This window comes from Oryctolagus cuniculus, chromosome 9 (genome assembly GCF_051225735.1).
Source record: "Oryctolagus cuniculus isolate XC-2025 breed Fujian yellow rabbit chromosome 9, ASM5122573v1, whole genome shotgun sequence".
NCBI classification, from domain to species: domain Eukaryota; kingdom Metazoa; phylum Chordata; class Mammalia; order Lagomorpha; family Leporidae; genus Oryctolagus; species Oryctolagus cuniculus.
This window is the reverse complement of record NC_142875.1, coordinates 137222663-137246373: the sequence shown is the minus strand read 5'-3', so window position 1 is coordinate 137246373 and position 23711 is coordinate 137222663. Positions and strand designations below refer to the sequence as shown.

The window sequence follows — 23711 nt, the reverse complement described above, 5'->3', positions numbered from 1 at the left end:
TCTCCCCTCCTTGCCTACTAGGGCTGGCCTTTCTTATCCTCCCTGAGCAGCCATTATAACCTTAAGACTGACGGCGTCTCTGGTCTCTCCCTCTTCCAAACATTCTGCATACCTGCACCGGCAGTGGGCGGGGTCTACGCCACCCACGTGACATGCTCTAGGCCCTCCCCTGGAGTGCCCCAGAAGCACCGCATACGCCTTTCCTGGGTGCAGCTCCCAGTCCTCATCACAGCACAGACGCCTGGAACTGACCGCTGCCCTCCTCACCCACACCTGTCCCGGAGTGACCCAGGACCCCTCAAAGCGCCTCTGTGAGTCACTCCCAACATGCGGCACTCTCTCCCAGTCACGGGGACCCTGGGGTCCCGCAGGACTCGCTCCCAGAGGTGCTCAACAAGCGGCTTCCTGGCCCCTCCCTCATGGGCTGCACTGCTTCATCTGATCACATCGCTGTCTGTTTCTGGGGTGAGGACTGGGGGCTCGGGGCTATGGGGTGGTGCCTGCTCAGTCAGCACACAGGCCCCCAAGATGCCCTTTGATGTAAACGTCACCCCTTGATTTTCATCATGGCCCTGTGAGCACTGGTGGCCTCAGTTTGCAAACGAGAAGCCCAAGCCTGGGAGGTCCAAGGGCTTGCTGGTGACAGGCACCTCGGCCTGAGGCCAGCATCCAGTTTTTTTTTGTTTTGTTTTGTTTTTTGACAGGCAGAGTGGACAGTGAGAGAGAGAGACAGAGAGAAAGGTCTTCCTTTTGCTGTTGGTTCACCCTCCAATGGCCGCCGCACTGCGGCCGGCGCACTGCACTGATCCGAAGGCAGGAGTCAGGTACTTATCCTGGTCTCCCATGGGGTGCAGGGCCCAAGCACTTGGGCCATCCTCCACTGCACTCCCGGGCCACAGCAGAGAGCTGGCCTGGAAGAGGGGCAACCGGGACAGAATCCGGCGCCCCGACCGGGACTAGAACCTGGTGTGCCGGCGCTGCAAGGTAGAGGATTAGCCTAGTGAGCCGCAGCGCCGGCCCCAGCATCCAGTTTGGAGTGACCTGCCTGGGTTCATATCCCAGCCTCTCCATGAATGAGCTACGTGATCCTGCAAATCACTTGACATCTGTGAGGCACGGTATCTGCCTTATAGGTTTGCATGAAGTCCAAATTAACAACAGATGGTGAGCTTTCAGCCCAGGGCCCTGGCAGAACCCTGGGGGACCCAAACCTTCTCAGAGCCCACAACCTGAGTCACTCTGGCTCTTGCCTTTTGAGGGAGGGTGGGGGCGGCTGGGAGAAAAGCAGGTGTTCTCTGGAGTGGCAGAGAAAAGTTGGTCATGTCTCGGGGAGCACGGGGGCCTCTAGCCACAAAGACAGCATATATGTGCACTACATCACAGCCGTGGCCAGAGAACTCAGGGCTTTTCAGCCACCAGAAAGCCAAACTCTGTGAGATGTGATCATTCTTTGAGAGACGTGAATGGACAGTGTTGTTGTCTAAGGGGGTGGGGATCCCACATGGCTCCGTAAACTCAGGTCATCCAGGAAGTCATTTCCTTCTCCAACATCTGGATCATGTAACCACAGCATTTTGTTTTGTTTTGTTTTGTTTTTTTTCTTCTGACAGGCAGAGTTAGAGAGTTAGAGACACAGAGAGAAAGGTCTTCCTTCCTTTGGTTCACCCCCGAAATGGCCACTATGGCCGGCCAGTGTACTGCACTGATCTGAAGCCAGGAGCCAGGTGCTTATCCTGGTCTCCCATGGGGTGCAGGGCCCAAGAACCTGGGCCATCCTCTACTGCCTTCCCGGGTCACAGCAGAGAGCTGGCCTGGAAGAGGGGCAACCGGGCCAGAATCTGGCGCCCCGACCGGGACTAGAACCTGGTGTGCCGGCGCCGCAGGCGGAGGATTAGCCTCGTGAGCTGCACTGACGGCCAACCACAGCGTTTTACCCTCCTGAGCACACACTACAGCTAGTATGTTGTTAGTTCAGTTGGTATTTTGGTCTCATTTTGTAAGATTAAAGAGGCCCTCTTACAGGTAAGATAAGATGGAATAATGTGTTCCCTGCTGTCATCCAGGAGCCAGACAACTGTGGCAACAGTAGGGGTCTGCTAAACAGCACACAGTGGGAGTCACATGTGCTAGACACAGGGTTTAAAAATACATTGTTTCACTTCTTAGAGGAACCCACTGAGAAACCCGAGCTCCTGAGGAGCTAAGCCCCTGGCGCTGCTGGGTCATGGCTCGGAGCCGCAGAGTCAGACCCAAACCCCACAGAAGCCAAGTCTCCGCAGCCGTCCTGTGCGAGCTCCCGCCGCAGATGTGACCCTGGAGCACCTGAGACAAGGCCGTGACACTCCTGTCCTGCAGGGCCCCCCACGAACCAGAGAGGCAGCACGGTAAAGGGAGTCAGGGGGATGCCTTGCAGATCCAGGAAAGAAGAGGAGAGGGGGGAGAGGCAGCGTGGCTGGGGAGACCCCGGGCCCCCTGGAGAGGGGCCTGTGAGACCGTGCAGCCTTCCCGACACAGTGGGTGCTTAGCTCCCACCGTCACCTGCTATTCTCACCAGAATTTCCACTCTATTAATAACCGAGACCTAAGCCCCAGCACCTGTCGGAGTCTTATCTTGCAACAAGAGGGTCTGGCTTGCCTTCCTCTCCTCATTCTCCCAAGGTTGCTCCTGGCCTCATACCCTTGGCAGGGTGTGAAGGCCAGGAGTGCTGGCCATGCTCGCCGCTCACTGGGCCCAAACGAGGAGAGGCGCCAAGCACTTCTCTGCACTCCCAGGCCTGAGTGCATCTTTGGGGCTGGACGTAAAGTCCCTTTGTGCAGGGACCATGGGAAAGCACTCGTGTTGTGTCACACTCAGTCCTCAGTGAGGACAGATCCTTCATGTCCTCTGGAAATGCCAGCGCCCCCTGGTCAGTCTGCACAAAATTTCACCTGTTAGTTTTGTGACGACAGACTAAACAGGTAACCTGAAAACGTTCCGCAGCAACATGCACACGGTACCACTCGTGCATCCACCTGTGTCAGAGTCTAAGTTTTGGATTCAAGCCTTCTCCTCCCCGGCTTGGAAGCTTTGAGTAGCAGCAGAAAAATCACACCGATACCAAGATCCAGGTGCCTGTGTGAGGTCTGCAGGCATTCCACGAGGACACAGCTATCATGTGGCTGCATGTGCCACACATACCTGGCACTCAAACCTGAGCCCACCGCTCCACCAGCCCAGCCCTGAGCGTGGCCAGAACTGTCTCTCTGTGCCAGGCCCCTTGTTGTCAGGCCTCCCCTTTGCTTACAGAATCAAGTTCCAACTCCGTGAGAGGACCAGGGCCGGGGACGTCTTGCTGTAGCTCAGCTTCCCACGCAAACTTTCCTGGCCTGCACCCTCCGCCCGGACCTCCCACAGCCCGCAGGGGCAGCTCCTCCCCTACAGTCCCCTGGACAAACAGTCCTATTCCTCTTTTCAGAACAAGTCACAACATCACCAGCTCGGAGAAGGCTCTGCCCCCGACCTTGCACTCGGGTGCTTCCTCGGGGCCCCTCTTCTCTGCCTTGCCCAGGCACTGCTCACACGGGGCTGTCTCTGCCCTTACTCTCTCAGCTCCCACAGTTCTGTCTCCCAGGCCTTGGCAAAGCGCTTCACTCACAAGGGATTCTCGGCACTTACTTCTGGAACAAACAAACGAATGCTAAGGGTGACATTTATCTTTGGCCTTTTTCCACCCTCCCCACATCCACAGCTTCCCTCCTCCCCCTACCTCAGCGCTGGCCACGCTCTCCTCTCCTGGCCACTAACAGCAAGACCTGCTTGTGGAAACAGCTTTGACACTCACAGGCTGACATTCACGCAGGTGCCTGTCACTGGCCAGGGGACAGAATCTGGAGCGGACGCAGACAGCACCTAGCGTGGGGCCTTGAGCCCGGCCTGAGGCCCTCACGGACCTTGGGCCCCATGCAGTGTCTGGGGTGGGGCCGCCTCTCAGCAGCCCTGAGAGGCTTCGTGGCCTGGGCCTGGGGTGAAGTCTACCTCCCAGTTCCTGCTGAGCCTGATGGAGCACAGAGCTGCTTGCAGAAGCAAAGCCTGGAGCATTTCTCACCATCCTCTCCGCTCACCTGTGATGTGCTGTGGTTCCCTAACAGAGGGGGCAGGGCATCAGGGAGCCCTTCCAAGGCAGGGGAGAGCTCTCCCAGTGCCCTCGGCTCCTAAGAAGCCAAAGGGTGGACAGACAGGTGGCCTCAGGGAGTGAGCACGTCCACACCCACCCAGGTCCATCCCCCAGGAGTTTTGCTGGTGCCTGAGGCATCGGGAGAGGCCAGGGTCATTGCTGAACCCTGCAGGGTCGTCTTACGCAGTGGCGCAGGGGCCCACTTCTCATTTAAGGGTGCAGTGACTCGGGGTGCAAAGTTCTGCCTGCCCAGCCGTCCCCATGTCAGGATGGCCCCTGGGGCCAGACCAGGGTAACCAGGTAGAAACCACCCGGTTGGTGGGCAGAGAAGGTCTCCAGGTGAGAAGAGAGAATGCATCGGTGGACGTCTCCTCCCCTTGCTGAGGCCCTGGCTGGTGGCGCAGAGCTGTGACCCGAGGGCTGAAAGCCAAGTCTCTGAATTCTTGTCTTCAGATCCACAACAAAGCAACAGTGCTCAGGACTGGAAACCAAACCAATCACAGGGAGGAGACGCAGGTAAAGACGCCAACACCTGGCAAATATGGGGGCGGGGAAGAACTGCTGTTAAAGGAATGCACAAGGCCACCTGACTGGACAAACCCAGGACCCCACGATGATGGGAGAGACAGGACAAGTCAGGGCTGATGCAGTTCTCAAATGCTTGGGCCACCAAAACACCAATGATGGCCTCTGCCTCCAACGAAGTGACACTGGGCTGTGCACTGGTGTGTGAGTGGTTCTGAGGGCACTCTGGCCCCAAGGAGCTTGGCTTCCCACCTCTACTTGACACCTCTCCGCTGTCCCCAGAGTGGAGGGAGGGACCTGCACAGAGACAAGCCTCCCAGGACCACTCGGGGATGAAAAGCAGACGAGAGCCACCTGGTCTAGTCCCCTGAAGGGGTGCAGTCAAAAGCAGAGGCTGGAGCTGCAGAGCCTGGGCACATGGGGCGTTCAGCCCTGCACTGATGCTGCCCCTCACAGCACTACCAGTTCCACGCTCTCACAAGACTGTTTCAAGGCAAAGCTGCATCGGGACCTGCAAACAGATGTGCAGCCTTCCCAGAACACAGGCGGCCCCTACCTGTGGAAGGACTGCTCCACTGGGGAGCTTTGAAAATCTGTTCTGGAGGACCCAGTGCTTTCTAAGTAACTGCTTTGTTATAAACCCCACCACTGAGGTCTCAGAGTCCAGGTAAGGAAGAGTGACTGATGAAGTCTGATTTACTCTACATTCCCAAATTGTTTCCCATTTCCTTTAATCAAAGGAGTCCAGACATGAAAATCAAACACAGCAAAAGAGCTGTCTGAACAACTGCTGTCATTAAACTTGTGTGTGCCTGGAAACCAGGGCTCCAGCCACACAATTCCACTGTGACTCGCACCCACAGCCGGGTTCAGGATTTGCAGCGTGCCGCGGTGGCTGGAACGGCTAGGAATCAACGCCCTCCTAAGATCAAAGCCAAGTGCAACAGGAAAGCCGTTTGCCCCCAACACGGCAGCAGTACAATGTGGCCCTGCGTCTGCCCAGGGCAGTGCACAGTGCGTGGGCATTGCTGCTTCCGCTTCACACACCTAAGCCTTAGCTTCTAAATCTTGGCAATGAAAAAACGCTAACCAGAGAAGAATCCAGATGGAAGAGAGTCGGGGATATGAGGAAAGCATTTCCCAGAAGGTAGAACAGAAATATGAGAAACATCGGAAACGGAGTGAAGGGAATAAAACCTGGGGGTCACTCTGGGAAGCCACTGGCACTGCGGCCTTTGTGTGAGGCACGAACACAGAAGCTGGACAATGGCAAGCCCAGGAGACACAGGGCGCATCTCGCCCTCAGGCTTTTCGCCTCCTCCCCACCCTGATGGCCTCATCCCAATCTCCTGTGCTCCTCGACTCTGCGTCCACGCAGCCAGGGCCTCAGGAGCTTCCCCAGGCACCATGTTGGCTGGGAGGCTCAGCGAGGAAGTGGGTGCTGTCTCTGGAGACGCCCCCCAGGGGGAAACGTGTCCCCCACACACACACACACACACACCAGGCCTAAGCGGCAAACGGGGAGCTGCAGCTGCTCTGGGCATGGCGACGCCCTCTACACCCCACTCACAGCCCTCAGGCCCGAGGAAAGCTGTCAGCACAGTAGAGGGGCAGGAGCCTGGGTGCTGCCTATGACCGACTTCTCCTAACTTCCATTTTTACTCCCAAGGTAATTCACAAAAAAGTGAATGCAGAGCCCCTATCCAGGGTACCCATGAAGTCCTTCCCATGACAACAGACAACACCACACTCAGAAGACCACTGACAGACCGAGCCTGAGGGTCTCTGCAGAGGGGAGGGGATGTGCACATGCCTAAGGCACCCCCTGACGGCAGAGGGTACAGTTCCAACGGGAGGGAGGGTAAGCTGCAGAGCCCTGTGCGGGCACAGCCAGGCCCACGAAGGCCAGCAGAGAAACATGGGCCTGGGCGACAGAGGACAGTGGCCCCTTCCCTCCCAGTGCTGCTTGGAACCTGTGCATGCACGACAACACCCAGGACTATGCAGACGCAACTCCAAACAGTGTTGTGCCAAGCAACGCTGCAAGTATCTGGAGCAGGAAGTGGCACCAACAGAACGGGAGCCGAGGTGGCTCGGGAACAGCGTTGGGGCAGCAGAGCAGGAGACCCTCCCGCCCGGGACACAGCGAAGTCACAGTCATCTCAGCGCCCCATTTGTGCAGCTGGGCCTCGGCCCACAGCCACACCCCACGCACAGGCCTGCCAGCAAGATGGCAAATGCCCCAAGAGGACGGGTCAGCTGCTGGAGTGCCCAGAAGACGCAGTCAGTCAGCTACTGCGTGTGGCCTGCACCTGTGTGCTAGCAGAGGCAGTGCCCCGTGGTAGACGTCGGGGAAGACAGTGCTGACCGATTCAGACGTGGCCGCACCGTCTTTCTCCCCGTCTCCGCAGGAGCTCAGCAGTCCTGAAAGACCAGACGGGCCTCCTGGCCGCCGCTCCTCCGTGCCCTCCGCCGCTCGAGGCTGGGTCCTCAGCCTGTCTGCGTCCAGGGACTCCACATCTCATCCAGTCCCGTGGTGACGGCTGTGCCTCTCGCCCTCCTCTCCTGTCTTCCGGCTTCCTCTCCACGTACACCTGTAAGGAAAGCCTTTCCAGACACAGGGTCAGCACACGGAACAGAACGTCCACCAGCACCGGTTTCTGCAGACTTGGGGTCGAATGCGGTCCAGGGCCTGGACTTGGACAAGTCACTTGTTCCCTCACCCGTGCAATGGCTGTGCCCACAGCTGCTCTGCAGGGTGTGGGGAGAAACAAACACACCCAGATCCAGAGGGCCTGACACAGATCTGGGGCTAAGTCAGCAGCGCCACCTGTGTAAGTTGCTCTACTGCATTATACATTAAGTTACCATGTGTTCATGTCACATGTTACATGCTGCTATACTATATACGGTTATACGTTATAGGTTGTTCCACCTGACAGTTTATTGTATCCTTTGACTTTGGTGACCGTTACTTAATCTGGGCTTCTGTGTGCCACATCCCAACCCTCACCCGCTCTGTTCTCGGCTGAGGGTAGAGGGGCACTGAGCTGTTTCTCTTGGCCACAACCACCTGATGTGTGCCCAGGAGGAAGAGGAGCCCAGGGGAGGGGTCACAGGTAAATGACACCAGGACACGCCCCCAGGATCAAGCGCTCTCTTTCCCTGACAGTGAAAACACAGACTCGCCACATCCAGGAGTACAGACCTCGGCTACTTTGTCAGTCACCTGGGGGGGGGGGGGGGGGGGCGCCAGTTTCAGGCGCCTCCTCTTGCACTTTAACAGAAGCCACTAGAAATAGGCGTCCCCTCCTCTAGCACTTGGCCCCAGCCAGCCCTCCATGCAGAGCGGGTGACGAGTTAGCCTGGGAGCAACTGTCCTGCTAGCTGGCCACGTGGCCCAGCTCTCCAGGGAACTCAGTGCCTGCCGAGGAAGGGCAGAGGTGTGGCTGCCCTCGGTGAGCAGCTCTGCCAGCCGGCGGCCACCTCCCAGGCTGCCGCAGAAACCCAGGCCCTGGGCTAGGCTAGTAGAGCTTAGGAAGCCCTCTCACTGTGGGGCCAGCTCTTCCCTGAGCCCACAGGACCTGTCTGTCTGTCTCCTCATGCCTCTCTGGGGCATTGCAGCACCACCAGCTGAGGCCACGACACCCAGTTAGTGTTCGCTGGGCCCACAGCCACCCAACTCCTGCACAGTGTGCGCCTGATTCACAGAGAGCCCCGAGTCACCAGGCCCAGGAGCCCAGCGCAGTCCTGAGGGCGAGTCTGCAGCAGCCCCACAGGAAACAGAGGTCTAATGGCTGCTGGTGGGCACACAGCCGACCCCTCACCTGGGGTGGGTCCATCAAACCTGCATCCGGGAGTTGTGACCCCCCCCAAGACTTCCTCATCTTCCAAAACTCCAGGCGTCTGTCCCCACAGCCACGTCACAGGTCTGAAGCATCATTAAGCCTCAGGCAGAACCACGTCCACCGCCTGCTCTTGGCCCTGACTTGTCACGCCACCCCCAGCGCAGCAACGTCTGAGACCTCACCGTCCTCATTCTCATCCCCGAGGCATCAGGCGCTTTGCTCCCTGGTCCCGCAATGATGTAGCAGGAAATCTGGCGGTTCTGAAGAGCCACAAAGTGGCGCCCTCCAATTAGCGAGCAGGACCTCAGATGGCAGCAATCAGGCGAGCAACACAGACCCACACAGGGCAGGACACTGCGGGCCAGGGGGAGCGGCTGCAGCCCTCGGCCCCCAGCCTCCGTGCCAAGGTCGGGCTCTTCTTCCTAACCCTAAGGACAGAGCGAGGCACCGTGCAGGCCTAGCTGTCTCCACCCACGGAGCATTCCCGGGCAGGCCGTGGGTGCCCTGGGCCCTCGCTGGGCAGGCAGAGGCTCGGCTTGCTCCTGCCCCTCCTCCCAGGCCGTGGTTGCACCTGAGCCGGACCTTGCAGTCCTTAACTACATGTGAGTCTTCCTCCTGGTGTATCTTCCTAATCTGCTTAGGTGACTGTGAGCTTGATTACTGGCACTGCTCTCCTTCAAGCCTGTTTTGACAGCTGCCACGTCAGAGCATGCCACTGGCGCTGAAGACCACAGCGGCCACCAGGGGCAGCAGGCAAGAGTGACAGCGGGGGGGGGGGGGGTGTCCAGGACAAAACATAACAGAGAATCCAAAAATTAATCCATGCAATAAAATGTTCTGACAAGAGTATCAAGAACACACAATAGGGAAACAGTGTTCTCCTCAACAAATGGTGTTCAGACAACTGGACATCTACATGCAAAAAACAAACAAAAAAAAAACAACCACCTCAACCCCTATCTTATACCATGAAAATCAACTTAAGATAAAGACTTAAACATAAGAGCCAGAACTATGCAACTCCTAAAAACAAGCAAGGGGAGAAAATTTCTTACCATCAGTCTCGCCAATGATTTCATGGATATGAGATTGGTTACAGGCAACAAAAACAATGATAAAAAAAATGGGACTACATCAAACTATAAAGCTTCTGTGCATCAAAAGAAATAATCAAGAATGAAAAAGTAACTTATAGAAAGGAAGAGAGTATTAGAAAACGTTTGATAAGGATAATCAGAATATGTAAAGAACTATACTCAATCACTTTCAAAATAAACAATTAATAACTGAATTTAAAAATGCACTAAGGACTTGCATAGACACTGCTCCAAAAGCAACCCACAAACATCTGAAGGTATATGAAGACGTGCCCACTGTTACTGGTCCTCAGCAAAGCAGACATCCACTCACAGGTCTCACCTCATAGCCGCCAGGACGACACAACTGCTGATGATACGCAGAAATCAGAATGCCTGCATGTTGCTAGTTGCTATACCTGCTATGGCAACCAGTAGAGGTTCCTCAAAAAATTACGACAGAATGGTCACATGATCCTGCAATCCCACTTCTGGGTACTTGTTCAGAAGAATTCAAACCAAGAAGTCAAAGAGATACTAACACTCTGATGTTCTCTGCAGCACTACACCTAACAGCCAAGGAGTGGCAAGGACCTGAGTACATACTGATGGAAGAACGGGGCTGGCACTGTGGCCCAACAGCTTAAGCTACCACCTGCAGTGCCAGGATCCAACATGGGCACCTGTGGGGAGCAATCCGGACTGGACTATACTGTTACTGGAATTAAGACTTATTCTATGCATCTGCTCTCCCACAATATGGCGCTGGGAGAGAAGAAAACAGCTTCTGCACAGCTGCCTCCAGTTCAGCCAATAAACTGTAGGACTTGCTCCTGATTGGAGGAGAGCAGCGTACTCGGCGTGTGGGCAGCCGAGTTAGGATTGGCAGAGGAGGACTATAAAGGAGGAGAGAGACAGCATGCACCAGGAACATCTAAGGGGAACACCTGTGCAGCCCCCGAGAGAGCCGGCCGGCGGTGTGCCGCTCCCCTGCGGAAGTGGGGAATGTGGCCAGGGGGAACTGCCCTTCCACGGAGGTGGAAGGGTCGGTAGCCAACCCGGGAAGAACCAGCAGCAAACCCGGGGAGGGCCGAGCAGACGAAAGAACAGCGCAGGGTCCTGTGTCGTTCCTCCACGAAGAGGGGGAGCGACATAATGGTGCCGTGACTCGGATATGAAGCCTAGGCAGGGTCTAGTGTCGTTCCTCCATGAAGAGGGGGAGCGACAGGCACCGGTTCAGGTCTCGGATGTTTCATTTCCAATCCAGCTCTCTGCTATGGCCTGGGAAAGCAGCAGAAGATGGCCCACGTGCTTGGGCCCCTGCACTCATGTGGGAGATCCAGGCTCCTGGCTTTGGATCAGCCCAGCTCTGGCCACTGTGGCCATTTGGGGAGTGAACTAGCAGATGAAATATATATATATATTTCTCTCCCTCTGCCTCTCTATAACTCTGCCTTTTAAGTAAATAATAAATAAATCTTAAAAAATAAAAGAATGGGTGAAGACAAGGTGGGACCCGCATACAGTGGGACACTGCTCAGCCTATGAAGAGAAGGGAGCCCTACAGGGCTCAACAGCATGAGTGACTCTGAGGGCCCCATGCTTGCGAGAAGTACACCAGGCACAGAAAGACAAACGTTCAATGATTTCACACATAGGAGGCGGCAGAAGTAGTTAAATTTGCAGAACCAAAGACAGGAGAAGCGGTGCCGGAGGACTGAGGGAGAGACACGGAGTCCCTGGACGAAGGGAGTAAGCTCCGAGACCTGCCGTGCAGCCTTGCCCCTCTGATCAACAGTAACCTGCGCTGCAACAGTGCTCATGGCAAATGTTCTAACCAGAACAGCCTCCTGACTCCCACAGGCGAAGCCAAAGATAGCCACGGACATGGACCGTGGAAGCATGGAGCATTCTGGCCTGCATACGGGTTTGCTTGCCACATACGTGTTTCATGCTACTTCCCACCCACTGCACTTCTAGTCCACTGACCTGGTGGCAAGCACCACGACGCAGGGCATGGCCATGCAGCGGAGGATGACATGAAACTACGTACCTGGAAAGGCAGCAAGTTCTCCCTACACTGATGCCAACTGTAACAGCTGAAAGCCTACAAAACCCTTGATGTTTTCTTGTGTGTCTGTGTGTGTGTGTGTGTGTGTGTGTAACGTTTCACACAAAGCTTGGAAGCTGTCATTTCCAGATTCAACAGCTTTCCTGGTACCTGCCCAGCTACAGGATGTCACATGCCTTCTTCCTCTTGAGGTCACGCCAGCTTCTCCCACCACACTCTTGCATCCAGAGTGGAAACTGACCACGCTTCCCCCGCTCTGCCTCTGCTCCACTTTCCCAAGACCTCCCTGCCATACTCTTCTTGGGTCCTCCCCAAGCCTAATGGGCAATGTTAGTGAATGACCTGTTTTGTAAGTCAGTTTCTGTGACTTTGGACAAAATGAACCTCCCAACTAACACTGCAACAGTGGTACCAAAACCACCCCTATTATATTCCCAATACTAGTTCAAATCTCTCAGAAGTCACACACCCAATCCTGAAGGGAACTTCATTCTATGAGCTACAGAATGCCTGTGGCAAAAAAGCAGTAACTGGACAGCATTCTTGTCAGAGGTCTAAATTTTAAGGGTCATCTCTGAGAAAACGCTCTCCAGCTTTCTTAAAGGAAAACACCTCGCCTTCTCTTCAGTGCCACTCAGGGCCCACGTGTGGGGTCCAGCAGAGCCCCACAAGCAGGCAGCACCTTGAAGAACTCCAAGAACTCCCCTGCAGGTACCGCGACGATCCGCTATACTTACATACATTGCTGTTTATGTATTTGTGAGGTTTATTTATTTATTTGAAAGGCAGAGTGAGAGAGAGCTATCCTCTACCCACTGATTCACCACCCAAATGCCTACAACGCCAAGTGCTGGGCAACGCCTAAGCCAGAACCCAGGAGCTCCATTCAGGCCCAACATGGTGGTGGGACCCCAAGTACCTAGGCCATCACCAGCTGCCTCCCTGGTGTATCAGCAGGGAGCTGAACCCACAACTTAACTCAGTTCCCATTAACCAACCCGACACAGGAGAACTGGGCAGGGCGTGGGCAGGAACAAGGGAGCTGGACACGTTGCCAGCATCTGCCCTAGCCCTGTGCCTTAATGCCACCCCCTTACACAACAGCCAACCCAGTTCACCCACTTGCCCAGGGCAGGAAGGAGAGGTGCTAAACCCTGCACAAACCTCACAGCACCGCCCCACTCAGTGAAGGGACGGGACAGCACTGCCTCCACTTGGAAAGCTCACCTCCCTTGGGGCAGAAGCGAGTCTCTGCAGCGAAGCCTCTCCCACTGCCCCCACCCTGGTCCCCAGTGTTCACGGCGGGCAGTGCAAGAAGCAAATTCTCAGCAAGGTTCATGCAGCGAGAGGGGCCTCTGCCTTGGTCTGGCACAAGAGCCCTGGGGAAGGAAGCTGGCCAGGGGTTCCCAAGGGTCTGAGAACACTGGCCACGGCCCTCCAAGTGGGGAGGGGCGTGGCCAGCAAGCCCCAGCAGAGAGCAGCAAAGCTGCCGGCTGAAGCCCTTCCCTCTGCAGAGTGAGATAATGCAAGAATGCCAGGAATGCCGCAGGCCTTCCCAGTAACCGTCTGCTCCCCGGGGAGCCTCCCGGTTTGAGTCCTGGAATTTTCCACCGCTTTGTCTGCTCCTCCAACTTCTTTGCCTTCAAGTCAACCTTCTGGGTCACCACCCCACCAGTCACAAGTCTGATTAATTGGCCCAAAACACACATTATTCATCTGCTCAGTTTCATCTAAAAGAATCCAATAAAGAGGCAATTCTGTTTTCCAAGGAGATACTCCAACTCCTTGTCCCCAGGAGCCTGGGCGGGAGCCTCGGCCAGGATCTGTGTCAGTAAAGAACTCCTGCCTCGTCAGAGCATGCACGTGTGAACCTGGTTCTGATAAAACACAGACCTGGAGTCTTTCCTGTTGTGCCTCACGATGTTGCATAGTTATGTGACGAGCACAACACTGTCATGCGCTTGCGAGTTCTGTGCTGAAGCAACACCCAGAACATGCCAAGCCATCCCAGCAGATGCTGTGGGCAAGGTGGCAGCGCTGACATGGTGCCACAGCCTTGGCAAAAAGCCCGTGTGAGCCGCGGGGGTGTTTTCCTCCAGCTGTACGTACAGTGTGGCAGACAATCCAAGCACTGACTTCACCTAAAGAAACTGCCGCTGCCTCTGGCAATGGCTGCACAAGATGGGGCGAAGCCACCATGCTCCTCCCTCAGCGGGCTCCCGGGACGCCTGGCCGCTGGGGAGAGGGGTGCATGCCACAGGCAGCACTCATCCTGCCCTGTGTATCACTCCATGCCCTTACCCCCCAAGACAGGGGTGCTGATTACATCATAAAGGACAGCCCTTCTTCTCTGCAGGACATCATTCACCACCAGGCCATGGGGAAGGGCTGGGGAGAAAGCAGCCTAGAGAGGCAACTCCCATCCCTGAACCCAGCCACAAGTAACACCTCACTCTCCTGGCTCTTAGAGCTAAATCCTTGGGACTCCAATCAACCACCAACTAAAACACAGAGCACAAAGAGAAGAGACAAGGCTAATGCTGCACATCCAAAGACAATGGTTACATTGAAAGGCTACTCCAAAAACACACCAGAACTAAAAAGATGGCTGTGTGCTCCCAACACATACCAGAACCAGGGATACAGGCGTGCTCCCCATACACACCAGAACCAGGGATACAGGTGTGCTCTCTACACACACCAGAACCAGGGAGACAGGCGTGCTCTCTACATACACCAGAACCAGGGATACAGGCGTGCTCCCTACACACACCAGAACCAGGGATACAGGTGTGCTCCCTACATACACCAGAACCAGGGATACAGGTGTGCTCCCTACACACACCAGAACCAGGGATACAGGCGTGCTCCCCATACACACACCAGAACCAGGGATACAGGCGTGCTCTCTACACACACCATACCAGGGATACAGGTGTGCTCCCAACACATACCAGAACCAGGGATACAGGCGTGCTCCCCATACACACCAGAACCAGGGATACAGGCGTGCTCCCTACACACACCAGAACCAGGGATACAGGTGTGCTCCCTACATACACCAGAACCAGGGATACAGGTGTGCTCCCTACACACACCAGAACCAGGGAGACAGGCGTGCTCCCCATACACACCAGAACCAGGGATACAGGCGTGCTCCCTACATACACCAGAACCAGGGATACAGGTGTGCTCCCTACATACACCAGAACCAGGGATACAGGTGTGCTCCCTATACACACCAGAACCAGGGATACAGGTGTGCTCCCCATACACACACCAGAACCAGTGATACAGGCGTGCTCACCACACACACCATACCAGGGATACAGGCGTGCTCCCCATACACACACCATACCAGGGATACAGGTGTGCTCTCTATACACACACCAGAACCAGGGATACAGGTGTGCTCTCTACACACACCAGAACCAGGGATACAGGCGTGCTCCCTACACACACCAGAACCAGGGATACAGGTGTGCTCCCTACACACACCAGAACCAGGGAGACAGGCGTGCTCCCCATACACACACCAGAACCAGGGATACCGGCGTGCTCACCACACACCAGAACCAGGGATACAGATGTGCTCTCTACACACACCAGAACCAGGGATTCAGGCGTGCTCCCTACACACACCAGAACCAGGGATACAGGTGTGCTCCCTACACACACCAGAACCAGGGATGCATGATACACCAATATTAGAGTCAGGCATGTTCCCTACAGACACCAGAACCATACAGGTGTGTGTTCCTTATGCACACCAGAACCAGAAAGTAGAGTGATCCCTCCACACAGTATAACCAGAGACAGGCACATTCCTGCACACACAAGAACCAGACACAGGCATGTTGCCTGCTCTAGAACCAGAGACATAAGCATGCTCCTTACACGCACTGGAACCAAAGATAGAGGTGTGCTCCCTACACATCTAAGAACCAGAGACAGGCATGTTCCCTATGCACACCAAAACCACAGACCAATGTGCTCGCTACATAAAGCAGAACCAGACAGGTGTGTGCTCCCCTACACACCAGAACCATCTCCAGTCCTGGGAGCTGCCTCACTAGGCTACGAACACACTTTCCTCATGTGTGACCATGGGTTTGCAGTCAGAAGCAGAATACGGCCTGAACATCTGCAGGCCAGGTGCGCATGGCAGCCAGGAAAGGGACTTCCCTTCGTGCTGGAAGCGAGTATACTGGCTCCACTGGGACCGACCCTGGTGCTCTCTTGGCACCTGTCTCCTTGTAGAGCTGCATTTGTCTTTCAGCCCAACACCTGGGTTTGTTTCCAGGCCTGGAATAATGGGCCTCATAAGTGTGTTCACCTGTTACAGGCACAAATTCAGCATCTTCACTTATCTGACAGCTCAATGATTTTGAGTCAAGGGAACAACTGAGTTCCGCGCAAGCCGGGGTCTCGAGCAGCATAGGGACAGAGTCTGTGGGAACCCCCACTTCAGGATGGCAAGGGGGTGGCCTTGCACCAGCTGAGGCAGAGAAAGGCCCTGAACACACACATACACCTTACTCCTGAGTGCACCCCAGCACCACGGTGCTCATTGGTGAGGGCGCCTTCTCCTGCCCTCTGCAGCCCCATCCACTCACATGTCTCAGCCTGGCCTCGGTGGGGAAGGGAAGGGACGGAAGGAACTGTGGGACTCAGGACCTCACACTCCTTACTGGAAACCTTTGCCAAGCAGGTATGGTAAGAAGCAAGGGGGTGGTCACTCAGTGTCCTTGTGCTGAAGGCGAGCACACCTTAGGTCTGTGTGTACAGAAAAGCCATAAGGCTGCAGGCCTACGTCTCTTCCTGCAACACAGCCGGGCCCTGAACACTGAGGTCAGAGCAGCCCAGCCACTTAGGTGTCAACAGAGACTCCAGCATGGAAGGTCTTTGCACAAAGGCCAAGAACCCGAGCACCAGGGTTACTGTAGGAAGACAAGCATGGTAGACATGGTCAATCAGGGGAACAAAAGTGTAAATACTACTCACTCCCAGCTGTGTAAGCTCCTGCACCGCAGTGCCTCTTCTGTGAAAACGCGACAACAGGGCCGGCTTCAGAGGCTGGCTGGCAGATCCGACCGCGGACACTCACAGGCTCTTAAAGCCGAACCCAGAAGCACAAAGTGCTTGACGAGCATCGTCTGCTCATAGCTCTTACCCCTGCTGGCTCCCCACGGGCCTTGCTCAACGAGGGAGGTTTTGCTGATGGCCTGGGAATCTCAGCCCACAGCAGATCTCACAGCTAAGGATTCCCCAGCAAGAGCCTAGCCCCTGCTCCCAGCCACAGGGGCCAGGGAGGGCCTGTGTCCCCTCACTTCACAAACACTGAAGAATCTTTTTCAACACTGCAGTAAAAACTCCAAAACTGGACTTGAAAATCTGCCCCTTCCTGGGTCCCTGTTTCAATGCCTGGAACCCTCACTTGGGGTATCTGTGTAGTGTCACCAGCTGTGCTCACCTAACTGTCCACAGGGAGCAGAATCACGCTCACTGTCAAAGCACAGCACAGGCTGGCACTGTGGCGTAGCAGGTAAAGCCACCACCTGCAGTGCCAGCATCCCATTTGGGCACCCATTCGAGTCCTGGCTGCTCCACTTCTGATCCAGCCCTCTGCTATGGCCTGGGAAAGCAGTAGAAGATGGTCCAAGTCCTTGGGCCCCTGCACCTGTGTGGGAGACCCGGAAGAAGCTCCTGGCTCCTGGCTCCTGGCTTCAGATGGGCCCAGCTCCAGCCGTGGTGGCCATTTGGGAAGTTACCAGTGGATGGAAGGTACCTCTCTCTCTCCACTTCTCTCTCTCTCCCTGTCTCCCTCTCCCTCCCCGCCCCCCGCCTCTCTGAAACTCTGCCTTTCAAATAAATTAATTAAAGAAAGAAAGAACACATATCACATGATGGTTCTAGAACTTGCTGCTGAAATCACTGGGTTGGGAGTTGAAGCTGGATCAAATTTGCTTCCTCCCAAGGACTGAGTGTTGACGTGGAAACAGAATCTGTGATGCATGTTTGTGCAACACGTGTTCAAAAGAAGGAGCTCTGGGTGCAAGTCCTGCATTCCCACGGCCTCCTCACCTGGCCCAGGCGGTCACCGGGAACCCCTGGCTCCTGGTTTCCTTCGCAGCAGGTGACCCCTCCCCTCTAATTCTTAATTTCCCCAAGCTGGGCATTTGTTTGCGTGAACCTGAGAGTCACTTAAACCTAGCAGATTTCAGGAAAGTATCTGATAAACAAGCAGTCTTACAAGCAATTCAAGACGTCTCGGAACTGGCTCTCAACCAGTGCAAAATCGTATGCAGGCGAAACCTTCAACCACACAGTGCAGTGCCATGCGGTGTGGCTGAATGACACTCAGTGACCTTGAGGATGGGAGGGGCCGTGTCTTCCAGAGGAGAGCGGAAGCACAGGTGCAGGCTGTATCTGCACCACTGTCCACACTTCAGAATGCCCGGTACCAAGCATGGCTGCTTCTCTCTCCCCCCTTTCTGGTTTGATCAGTGCAATGACCTGCTGAGATGGGTGCCCCAGGACCCCCAGGTGCTCAACACTCACACCAGGACCTCCTGACTCTCAGAGGAAACCCAACCCATCCAGGAGTGACCAATGCTGTGGTTCACAGGCCTGGGGCCGGATTACAGAGGCCAGGTCAGCCTCTGCCCACGCTCCCCCACCCCACCCGAGGCACTGGAAAGGACTGCCACGGAAACTGAAGTCCCAGCTAGAAGCCAGGGGTGAGTCGCACACGGCTCCCGTGCCCACAGCTGTGTTCCTGTCATCCATGGCTGCGGGGCGGGGCGGGGGGGGGGGGACTGTTTGCCCATCCTGGGACTCTGGCCTTCACTGGCTTCACTGAAAAGGATGGAGGTGGCCATGAGAAAGTCCCAGACACGCCACAGCCAAGGACATCACTGGGAGGATTTGAGAACTACACCCTCTCCATCAACTGGCAGAGGAGTGACAACTACAGCACAAACTCGTGCTTCAGAAAGCAGCCTGCACTTCAACATCGTTGATTCACTGGCCCCTGGGTTAGGAACCAGGCCACGGCACACCAGAAGGGCCTGCTAGGGGCCAGGCCACTGGGCAGGGGGAGCCAGCAGTGCTGCCAGCATCCGTGGCCACACCACTCCAGGGCTTTGTCACAGGGGTTCTGCACCACACACAGCCCCAGTCCCCAAGAGTGAAGTGAGAGATTCCTGGGGTCAGGCTGCATCGCCAGGGACAGATCCTCACAACCCAGCTCAGAATCAGAGATGTGTGGTGTAGCAGGTTAACAGCGCCTGCAATGAGCTCTGGTTCGAGTCCCAGCTGCTGCTCCACTTCAGAACCAGCTCCCTGCTAATGCACCTGGGAAAGCAGCAGAAGACGGCCCAAGTGCCTGGTCCTGCCACCCATATGGGAGACCTGGATGGAGTTCGAACCTCCCGGTTTCAGCCCAGTCTTTGTTGCTGTAATCTGGGGAACTGAAGATCTCTTTCTGTCTCTCCCTCTCCCTCCGGAACTCTGTCTTTCAAGTAAAATAAATCTTTAAAAAGAAACAAACTAGACTTTTGGTCAGCTTCCCTTTAAAAAAAAATAGTTAAAGATTTTACAGCAAGAGTGCCACTGATGATCCAATACAACGCATACATAAGAAAGGCCTGCATCCCAATGCACACTTGAAACAAGTAAAGAAAGAAAAGGAGAGGAGAGTGCTTTGAGGTTTCCAAAAAGGGACTTTTTAAGACTTACTTACTTATTTGAAAAGGAAAGCAATATACAGAAACAGAGACAGACATATTCCATCTGCTGGTTCACTCTCCAAATGGCTACCACAGCCAGAGCTGGGCCAGGCTGAACGCAGGAGCCAGGAGATTCATCCAGATCTCCCACGTGGGTGCAGGGGCATCTTCTGCTGCTTCCCCAGGTGCATCAGTGGGGAGCTTCATTGGAAGTGGAGCAGCCAGGACTAGAATCCATGCTCCTACATGGGAAGCAGCATGGCAACAGCGGCCCCAGTGATGGTTTTTAAATCAGGAGAGTAAGAAGCGGCTCCAAGGAGTGGTGTTGGAAACGAGCCCTGGAGGCTGACTGGACTGCGGATGAACTGGTGGGTGCACACTCCCATGAGCCCCTCTGAAGACACAGACGCTCCCGAGCAGGGCGAGCGCTGGGGACGCAGGCGTTCACAGGAAGCAGGACCGGAGTCCACACGCATGAGGACACGCAGTGACCACCTGCTGTATCCAGGTGGGAAGTGCAAGTGACAGGCGGATTCCCAAACGCAGGTGTCACCTCTAGGCTAAGGCCACGGGTGGATGCTCGACACGGCCACAGAGACAGACAAATGACATGATCCTGGCGGGGTCCACGATCCACTGGAAACAAGAAGACAGGCAGAAAGAAGGCTGGCTGGCAGAAGGCCGCCAGGACCAGGGGCCGGCTCCGTGGTGCAGTAGGTTAATCCTCCGCTGCGGCACTGGCATCCCATATGGGTGCTGGTTCTAGTCCCAGCTGCCCCTCTTCCAATCCAGCTCTCTGCTATGGCCTGGGAAAGCAGCAGCAGATGGCCCAAGTGCTTGGGTCCCTACACCCGTGTGGGAGACCGGGAGGAAACACCTGGCGCCTGGTTCTGATCAGCACAGCTCCGGTCGTTGCGGCCATTTGGGGAGTGAATCACCAGAAGGAAGACCTTTCTCTCTGTCTCTCCCTCTCACTGTCTATAACTCTACCTCTCAAATAAAATAAAAATCTTAAAAAAAAAAAAAAAAAAAAAAAAGAAAGAAAGAAAAGAAAGAAGGCTGCCAGGACCCAGCCCCAGTGAAACATGGCAGGACACTGGTAACACCAGAGAGAGGGAAAAACAGGGACTCCTGCCCAAAACTGACAGCCTGGGACACTGTCGAGGCACCACAGGTCTGAGATGGGCCTTGCTGAGTGTGTGAGGGCACTAGCTGACCAGGGAGGGACGTAGTCAGCTATGAAGACTCTCAAACCTGAACACGACATCTGGGGCGGTGGGTATAAGGACACAAGGGGACAAGGAAAACATTCCTGGGGCCCCTGCATTTGTGGGCAGAGCACAGGAGGGGGACCTGGAGAGCAGCCTGCGGAGTACACAGAGGAGCTGGGAGTGAGCACCCAGAGGCAGCTGGCAGCCCTGGTGGGGCCCAGGGGAAGAGGGTCAGCAGAGGTGAGTGAGGAGCAGGGACAGCAGGGGTCTGAAGGCAGAAACAGTGGGAGGGACGTGGGGTGGCGAGTCTGCGGCCGTGTCTGAGGGGGAAGGAGCCTGCACCTGACCACCTCTCAGCCTCGCTTCCCCTCTCCAGCCCTCCTCTTCTGCCCTCCCTTACTTCCAACTCTCCTCCACCCTGCCCTGCACCCCTGCTGCTGCCCCGCCCCTGGCTGACCTCTGCTGCAGACAGGGCCGAGGCAGCACTGCAGAGCGGGTAGCTGCCCAGGCTTCAGAATCCAACTGAGTTCCAGTCTGCACGGCTCTGCTCAGCAGCTGGCTGACCCGATGTGGTACTGACATGTGGCCTGGACGCTAGCACCCTGTGGTGGCACCACATCTTCTTCACGATTCTTCTTTCCACCCTAGGTCAGTCACCTAGGGTCACTTTCTGGAAAGAAAACCTGCCTGGACCATCTCCAGCCCCGCCCACCCACTCGGTCTGCTGCACTCCCTCTCCACCGCATCGGGGACTTCCTGTCCGGGGCGGCGCTGCAGCGTAACCAGTAAAGTCGCCACCTGCAGCACCGGCCCCTCACAGGGGCAGCAGTTTGAGTCCCAGCTGTTACTCTTCCAGTCCAGCTCTCTGCTACGGCCTAGGAAAGCAGCAGAAGACGGTCCTGCACCCATGTGGGAGACCTGGAAGAAGCTCCTGGCTCCTGGCTTCAGATCAGCCCAGCTCCGGCCACTGCCGTCATCTGGGAAGTGAACCAGCGGATGGAAGACCTCTCTCTCTCTCTCTCTCTCTCCCTCTCTCCCTCTCTCTCCCTCTCTCTCCCTCTCTCTCCCTCTCTCTCCCTCTCTCTCCCTCCCTCTCTCCCTCTCCCTCTCCCTCTCTCTGCAACTCTGCCTTTCAAATAAATAACTCTTTATCTGACAGGCAGAGTAAGAGAGAGAGGGCTGGGCCAAGCCAAAGCCAGCAGCTAGGAACTCTATCCAGGTCTCCCATGTGGTGCAGGGGCCCGAACATTTGGCTCGTCTCCTGTTGCTTCCCCAGGAACATTAGCAGGAGCTGGGAGGGAAGCAGAGCAGCCAGGACCTGAATGTGCTATTCTGCTATGGGATGTAGAAGCCGCAGATGGCAGCCTCACCCATGGTGCCCCAACGCCAGCCCAGCCCCCGGGAAAGCCGTCCTGGAGCAGACAGCACTGCCTCTGTGCAGTGAAGGAGTGAATGCGTGAACGGGCAGGCCAGCATGGTCAGAGCACAGGTGTGGAGGAGGGGTGGGGAGGGGAGAGGCGGACCCAGCCTGTCCCGGGCACGCCACCCCTGCTGAGCAGCACACATGCCAGCCAACTGCTATCAGTGACAGTTACTCTGCAGAGGCCAGATGACTCTGGGGTAAACCTGGGCAGGCCTCCCCAGCCAAGCACATTCACGACATCGGGTCATCCCTGGTGGAAGCTGTTGTTGATGAAGACGATGGGTAATTAGCAGAGTATGTGAGGATGAGAACGTTAGAGCCTAGGACACCCTGGCCCGGGAAGCGACAAGCACAGCCCAGGACTCCTGGAAGCCACAAATCCCCTGAGCCAGGGATGCTGGCAGAGTGCCATCCTCGCCCCTGGCCTGGCCTGTTTTTCCATGTTATGCCATCAAACACATCTATTGGAATGTGCCCCACGCCCTCCTATCTTCTGGTGTGGTCTGAGACACAAGGAGCATGTGGGATGGACCACACGGTCCCCCTCCCTCCTGGTCTCTCCCAAGGAGATCACTGAGTCAGGCCTTGTCTTCTTCCAGGGAGTGTTTTCTGACTAGCTCTCCTGGCGCCAGACAACAGGCAAATACTACGCCCATGAGAAATTCCTACACACCCCTCAACAAACATGAGAAGACGGCCCTCACTCGTCACTGAGCCCGCTAGTGAGTGGCCCCTGCCCCAGTGACCAAGGGTCCTTCCCTCAGGGCACAGCCTGGGAGCCGCGCACTGCCCTCAGATCCGCGCTACTGCCGCTGATGGCCTTTCTCTCACGGTGTGCCTGGCAGCTGGGTGCACACCCTTCGCTGGTCATTAAATGCAACAAGACTTGCATCACCTCGGGGTAAAACCTAAGGAGGCTTTCCTGGGAACAGGTAAGTAGGACAGGTGTCTCAGCCCTCACAGACACAGCCTGTCCAGTGTCGCAGGGGCAGTGGCTGCCCCGCGGGCTGCTGTGCCTGGGGGAGCAGCAGAGGCGCCGCTAACCACCACTAACCACGACATGGCCACCCTGAGACCCTCACAGACCCTTCACCTTCCAAGACCAGGAGAACCTGCTGCTGCAGGAACCCATCATCATCTCGCAGTGCCACCAGAAAGCACATTTGGGCTTGAAAATGAGACACGACTCGTGGCATTCAGGCCTTTCCTTGACACTGTCCACGCAACGCAGCTCACCCAGCACAGGTGAGTCTGGCAGTGGCTCCCACAGCTGTTAGCTCCCTGGGGGCCTGTGGAGACTCCTATGCAGCCTGTGCACACGGGGCCCACTGGGGAGCTGCCACTGTGCAAGTGCCCAGATGGGTTATTCCTGGTGAGTGCCATCAGCTGCAAAAATACAGCAATGTTACAACAGGCAGTCTTCCGAACAACAAACTGGTGACAAGCGTCCCGCTGGGAGCACAAAGACCCCAGGTACGCCTCAGACACCTTGGGCGGAGCAAGCATGGCCACAGCACTTCCAGCTGTGGGACGTGAGCTCAGCAGGTGGGGGCGTTTACTGGATCACAGCCTGCATTGTGAATGGAACACAGGACAACAAAATCCACAGGGGAGCAAGACGCTCTTACTGAAGACGTGTATCTGTGCACGCATGTCCTGTGTGGGGTTGTCTG

General features: G+C 56.0%; 1 long non-coding RNA gene across 5 annotated transcripts in view; it reads right to left on the bottom strand.

Annotated features, from left to right (window-relative positions):
- LOC138843915 (uncharacterized) overlaps positions 1 to 23711 on the bottom strand; it is a 169461-nt gene that overhangs the window by 91566 nt on the left and 54184 nt on the right. For 3 of the 5 annotated variants that reach the window (XR_016213708.1, XR_016213710.1, XR_016213709.1), the window contains exon 1: positions 16679 to 17390. The exons of the other annotated variants lie outside the window; for them this stretch is intronic. This is a non-coding gene — a long non-coding RNA (uncharacterized LOC138843915). Of the gene's footprint in view, positions 1 to 16678; positions 17391 to 23711 lie in introns of those variants that run through there. 5 annotated transcript variants of the gene reach the window in all.